This window comes from Elephantulus edwardii, unplaced genomic scaffold (assembly GCF_000299155.1).
Source record: "Elephantulus edwardii isolate Elephantulus edwardi_28Jun2011 unplaced genomic scaffold, EleEdw1.0 scaffold00018, whole genome shotgun sequence".
NCBI lineage: Eukaryota > Metazoa > Chordata > Mammalia > Macroscelidea > Macroscelididae > Elephantulus > Elephantulus edwardii.
In genome coordinates, this window is record NW_006399768.1 from 30,752,572 (window position 1) to 30,759,408 (window position 6,837).

Sequence of the window (6,837 nt, forward strand, 5' to 3'; positions counted from 1 at the left end):
TTTTATTGTAATACTTTGTATTGACTTCTTAAGCTGTCCTTTGAAATTTTCTATTCATCTCTCTTATTTCAGAATTTCTCTCCCCCTTTTTTTTTCTTTGTTGTGTGCTGTCAAGTCAGATCCAACAGGCACAGGAGGAAATTGCCCCTTCTTCTCCAATGGAGAATCTGGTGGATTAAAACCACTAATCTTTGAAATTTCAGCACAGCTTCTTGCCATTACGCCACAAGAGCGTCCTTTCAGAGGCTCTAATGACATCTGTTGTTTACTTTTATTTCTCATCTGTCTTTGTAAGGACATTTTGCTTTTCTCATAAATGATATAAATGATCCTTGATGACACTCACAACTCATCTGGTCTTCAGCCATTAGTGCTTAATGCATGAAAGCCATTCTTGAGATGTTTTATAGATTCAGATCGACAGACTTCAGGTCATATTCAGGTCATGGACTTAATTAAATTATCTGTATTTTTAACATAAACTTGTGTTCCACTGGCAACTCCTGGCCTATTTTTGCTTGTTAACTTTTAAATCCTCTAACAACTTTTTCTGCAAAGAACCTTGTGTGGCTTAAAATCAGGAAAAGTCTGCATGGGGATTGTATCCTTTGTCCTTTCTCCTCAGTCAGTACACTGAACAAATAATTTAAAAAGCTGGACTTTATGAAAACTAATGTGGTGATAGGACTGGAGTTAGTCTCAACAACCTGCCTAATGCAGATTACACATTCTTGTGGGGAACATAAAGGACTTTAAGAATAAGCTGCAGAAGATTAAAGACGATAGCCTTCGATATTGGGGGGGGTGTTGTGATTTTTTTTTCATCACCAAATATTTATTTATGTGCAGAAAGCTGATACAAACTGAGTCACACAAGTCTTTAATATCTCCTGAAAAGAGGACATTATTTACAGTGGCACAGTTGATCATTGCTTAAGGTGACCTTAAAGGTCAGCATAGAAGGGCCCACAGGATTTCTAAGGCCTCTGTCTTTACAAAAGCAGACCGACTGATCTTTGTCCTCGAGAATGAAACATGCTAAAATCAGTGCTCTCTTATCTCATCATCACTTGCTATTATTTCCCAGAAGCAGGTGAGTTGCAGGAACTATAATTAAGTTAATCAACACACACAAAGTGGCAATTTAGCAAAATAAGTAAAAAAGGTTTATTAAAGCAACAAGAGAGAGCAAGCTAGTGTAAGGTGGGCATTGCAAAAGAGTTAAAGTAAAATGAAAGGGACAGGAAATAGAAGGAAAGGGGTCCTGGAAAGATGGGTAAAATCAGACCTTCCAGCACGCTGTTAGTAGAAAAGGAGAGTAAGAACGACATGGCCAGGTGAGCATTGCTTTTATTTACTCCCAGTCTCATTAGATTTGGTAATAGTTCAGCCTCACCTAGGGACTTGTGTCTTTGGCTGGGGAAGGGGATACTTCTTGGTGTAATCACCTTTTGGCTCCTGCCAGAAATATTAACATATTGGTGCAAGTGTGAAAATTTCCTTCACATTCCCTAGGAGATTCCAGTCTTTCTCTAGGAGAGTGAGAGAGACTAGGTAGCAATTTTAGCCCTTAACAGTTTATATTTCAACATTTAAAAATTAAATAAGCCATCTCCATTGCACCAATAGGCAACATTATGGAACATGGAGAAAAGATTAAAGTCATCTATATTTTTGTTTTGTTGTTGTTGTTAAGTGCCATCGAGTTGAGCACGACTCATAGCCACCCTATTTACAAAAGACTTGAAACCTGTTCTATAACTATTGTTCTTTCTCTATCTCATTTAGATCCAAAATCAGCACCCTTGGTAACAGCAGTCAAGAAGTCAAGATGTGTTGTGTTGGGGAAATATGCTGCCAGGGACCTATTCAGAGTGCCAAAGAGCAAGGATAGACTACAGTGGGGGTTAATCCAAGTCATGGTATTTTCAGTTGCTTCCTGTGCTTCTGAAAGATAGAAAATTAAAAAATAACTAAAGAACAATTGATGTCTTTGAATTATAATGTTGGAGAAGAGAAACTAACATCACACAGATTGTCTACATAAAAAAACAAACAAACAATCCACTAGTCTGTCTTGGAAGAAGTGTCACCAGGGAACTGTTAGGAAGCATTCTTTGAGCACATTGTAAGGAGGGGATAGTCCTTGTGAAAATATCTCATAGTAGACATGGCAGAGAGTCAGAGAAGGAAGGAAGGAAGGAAGCAAGGAAGGAAGGAATGAAGGAAAGAGGGAAAAAGGAGGGAGGGAGGGAAGAACTTTAACTAGGTAAGTTGACACAATGACTGTAATAATATGCTTAAACATATTAAATGTTGTGAAGCTTGCCATTATGGAGCAAGGTTCAGTTTTCTTGTTTATATGATTGCTATGAGTTGTAGTGGACTCTGACACCTAACAGAAAAAACAAATATTTATACAGACACATATACATGAATATATGTTTCTTTCAGAAAAGCAAATATATATGTTATACATATGTATTACTATATATTGTTGTTATGTGCCATTGAAAGGCCTGTGACTCATATACTAAAATGTAATTCTTCAGTTAATTAAAATATATTATTTGAGGACTAATTTCTTAAGAAAGCATATTTAGATTTAATACAAAGATATCAATGATGATTTAGTTTTTTCCCCCAGTTGAAGAAAAGGAATTACTGAAACTGTTAGTAAACACAGGGGCTCTTTTCATAGTCACTTGTCTATAAGTCAGACATACAGATTACAAGATCCAAAGTAGTTTATTGCAGATCTAAGAGACAGATAATTATCTCAACAACTACCTTTTTTGTCTATGAAAGTTATTGTCTTTTATAATTAGATTAGCTATTAATCTTCTTAACATGTCACTTTCTCTAGTTCAAAGTTACATGGTTCTTAGGGATAATTTGCATAGTTTCTATTAAACAGACAGCTTAAGGTATAATTTACATGTGGCTGAGAAAAATGCAGTTTCAAAAGACAAATTCTAGTTCAGGAAAGATGCATGTACTTTCCCTGTAAACAGTTTAGGGTAAGCTGCAGGAGTAACTACAGAGAAATTAGAACAAGGTCTGAGAACAAAACAAATGCTAATTAGACCAGTACAATCAATTTTGCAGTCTAAAAACACAGATTGTCAAATTTTTAGGGGTATACCATGTATTTGAATAATCGTGAGTTTATTAATATCACCCTATCTTACTAAGAAGAAACTGCACCACTATCTCTAAACCATGCAATTTGAATCCACCAGTTACTCTGATACAGAAGGATGGGCAGTTTTCTCCAGTGTGATTTACTGCCTCTGAAGACTTGCTGGAGGGTCAACTATGAGTGGGTTTCACCTCAAGTGTACACAACAACATCAAAACCACCAGGTCTTCTTGTCACTTGCTAATGTTTTGCATAGACATAGTCCGGTATCCTATTGTAACTACCTGAGTGTCCTCTTTCTCCAAGGAGGGACCTTTCTTGTATTTCCCTTTGGGAAGAGAGTTTAAGGCAAAAGTCTATTTTCTCTCATCTTTATTGTTGAGTCTAATTATGTTCTTTTTTTGTGTGTTTTTTTAATTATGTTATTGTTTTTGTAGACCATTCAGTTGGAATAGACTCTTAACTGACCCTTCAGAGGTTTTTCAGAAGTTAATCACAAGAGAGGAGTTTGCCCATTTTCCCCCCTCTGAAGCAGCTAGTGGATTCAAACCACATACTTTAGTCTGATTACTATGTTGTAAATTCTCTGTTTCCTGTGAAGTTGGCAGAGAAGCACAAAATTCTTAAGGGACCAATTATTTCCAAATGAAATCCCATCTTTGTTTTAGATAGTGTTCAAATCATGTGAAGTTTCAAGACCCTTTTTTTGAAAGCAGATAAAGAATAACAGTACCATAACATGACTTCATTTTTTTTTTCTCTTTTAAAGAGCATGGGTTAATAATGAATACTAAATATTTTCTTTTTGAACTCAATGTTGGCAGGAAATGTACTAGATATTTCTGTTCACAGACCAGGTCAAAATGAATTATAGATTGTAGTATTGATTTTCTTCTGAAAGTACCTTCTGAAAAATTAAACATCAAATGATGTCTAGCAAGGGATGTAATCTGAGACTTTCTTGATTAACTTTTTGTATAACTTACATTGAACTATTGAAAAAAATGAAAGATCATGTTCATGTAAATCAGATATTATAGGTTTTTTAAATGTTTAGTGCCTTCCCTGCTGGTAAATTCAGGAAATGGGGAAGAAATATAATTCCTAATCAATCACTCCTTCACTGAATCAAAAGTTGGGTTACTTTTTTGGAGCTGAGTTTTTACCTTCACACCCTAAAACATTCTCAGGACCTATTTCTTCATAATTTGCTTAGTTATCCTCCTTTGCTAATCCCTTCCACTTAGATTCACTAAATTAATTCCTCTCACAGATTCCAGAAAGGCCTCTGTTAATGAAAAAAAGTAAATTATACATAATACCTACTATAGTTGACACTTGTCGACTTTTTCATAGTTAAGGAAGACTCAAAATCTAAAATTATAAATTAAAACAAACAAAAACTTTAATAATATGCTTGAGTTAGTATCTAGCTAATTCTTTGGACATGAGGGCATCTGGTGGCATTACAATACAATTTGGAGGGAAAAAAACAACAAACCACTAAAAACCTCAGTTACTGCCTCCACATACTTCTGTTTGTGGTCCACATTTTAGATTTACTCTCCCAGGGATGAGGATGGTGCAAACAATCCTCCATCAATCAAAATTTACATTTATAAAAATTGTGTCTTCACCCACTGAATCTTTATCCAATGAGTGAAAGCATAATCATCCTCATGTATTTTTCAAAAAAGTAGTGAGATAGAAAACTTTTCCACTTAGTCTATGTTACAGAAATAAAAACAGTACATACATTCATTATTTGGTTAGAAACCACACAGTGCTGTCAACAACATTAACTTTATTTAGATCAAATTCCAGGGATAAATTAGTAGTTTTTGTAAGTCTAGTTCACATGGGCTAAATTATAGATGTGGTGTAAGAGGGGTCAGATGCACGGTGGAAGTTCAGATCTGGTTTTGATTACCAAGATTTGTGGAATATGTTTTTGTGTTTAATGCTTTTGTGACATTGTCAATGAGTATTTGTCTAACCTCTGCCACAAAGGCATCAAGTTTCAGTTCCCTAACATGTTTCTGGGCTCTTAATTTGTGTCTCCCAAATCCTTGTCAAAGTATAGCTTTTGTTTAGCACACTCCCTAAAATAGCACATCTGCACAGGGAACTTCCTAATAAATGGCTGTTCAGGTCACACTCTGCATTCAGACTAGTACCCTTTGAATCAGAAAAACATCTGTAATATGTAACTTCTAATTTTCCAGATAATAGTGACTTGTGTTAATAATGGCCTTCATGGTGACATTATGACCAGTCTTGCAAATACCATTATTCCCTCCCCTATACTCAAATAATTTTTCTCTTTTAAAACAAAATTGTCATTTAAAAAAATGTATTACTTTATATCAAAAATACTATCACATTTCATCAGAAGTACAAACTTTTAAAGTTATTATTTTGTACTTAAGGAACTAGATTAAATAATATCCTGTTGAGTGAATGATGATTTAAAATTAAAATCATAATTGCTTATTATAGTTTTCAAAATCTATACTTGTTCTACACCAAGTTATTTTCAAGAAGAAGTATTGCAAGTTATCTAAGAAAAACAAAGAAAATTGCTACTTGTTGACCGAAAGATATAAAGACATAAAACTCGCCATGATGGATTTTAAAATTTGCCTTTGTGGAGGGTTTTTTTCAAGCATTATAAACATGTTTTTTAATAACATAACATTAACACTAGCACCTGTTCAAAACAATGAGACAACCAACTCCTTAAGAAATCCAGAGCTAATTACTACCTGTCCTAAAAAATGTCTAACAGAAAATAGGCCTCCTCTTCTACCTTCTTTTCCTTTTCAGGATGTCTCTTTGCAAAAATACAACATTGTGATATTCTTGTGTAATATAATGTAACTCTTCATGCTCAAGGATATTCTTATGATATTTATGACTTCAATACTGAGTAAATCTTAAAAGTCTATGAAAAGAACAAAACAAATCTGTGTTGAAGGAAGTTTGGCCAGAACGCTCCTTAGATGAAAGTTTGGGAAATTTCTTCACACTTACTTTGGACATATTTTCAGGAGGCACTACCCCTTAAAGTTGTTTTTATGTGCCGTTGAGTAGACTGCGGTTTATAGGAACCTTGTGTACAATGGTTCTATGTTGCAGACTGAGGTTAAAGTATTTTTATAATTATTAATAATTAAACAGATGACCAAGAATGAAATAGAACAGAGAGCATACAAAACAGGGGGTCAGCAGTTCTCAACTGAAGACTCCTATTCCAGCTTCCCTGTATCTTTATTGAAAATTATCAGGAAGTAAATCAACCAATTGATTTATTTCAACAAACAGACGCTACCCTGGATGTGCTCACTAAGCTGTGCCAGGAAATCTGGAAGACGGCCAGCTGGCCAACTGACTGGAAGAGATCGATATTTATTCCCACTGCAAACAAAGGTGACCCAACAGAGTGTGGAAATTATCGAACAATATCATTGACATCACGTGCAAGCAAGATTCTGCTGAAAATTATCCAAAAACATTTGGAACAATATGTCAACAGAGAACTACCAGATGTGCAGGCTGGATTTAAAAGAGGTCACAGTACTAGAGATATTATAGCTAATGTAAGATGGATCTTGGCAGAAAGCAGAGAATACCAGAAGAATGTCTATCTGTGCTTCATGGACTATGCAAAGGCTTTTGACTGTGTGGATCACAAC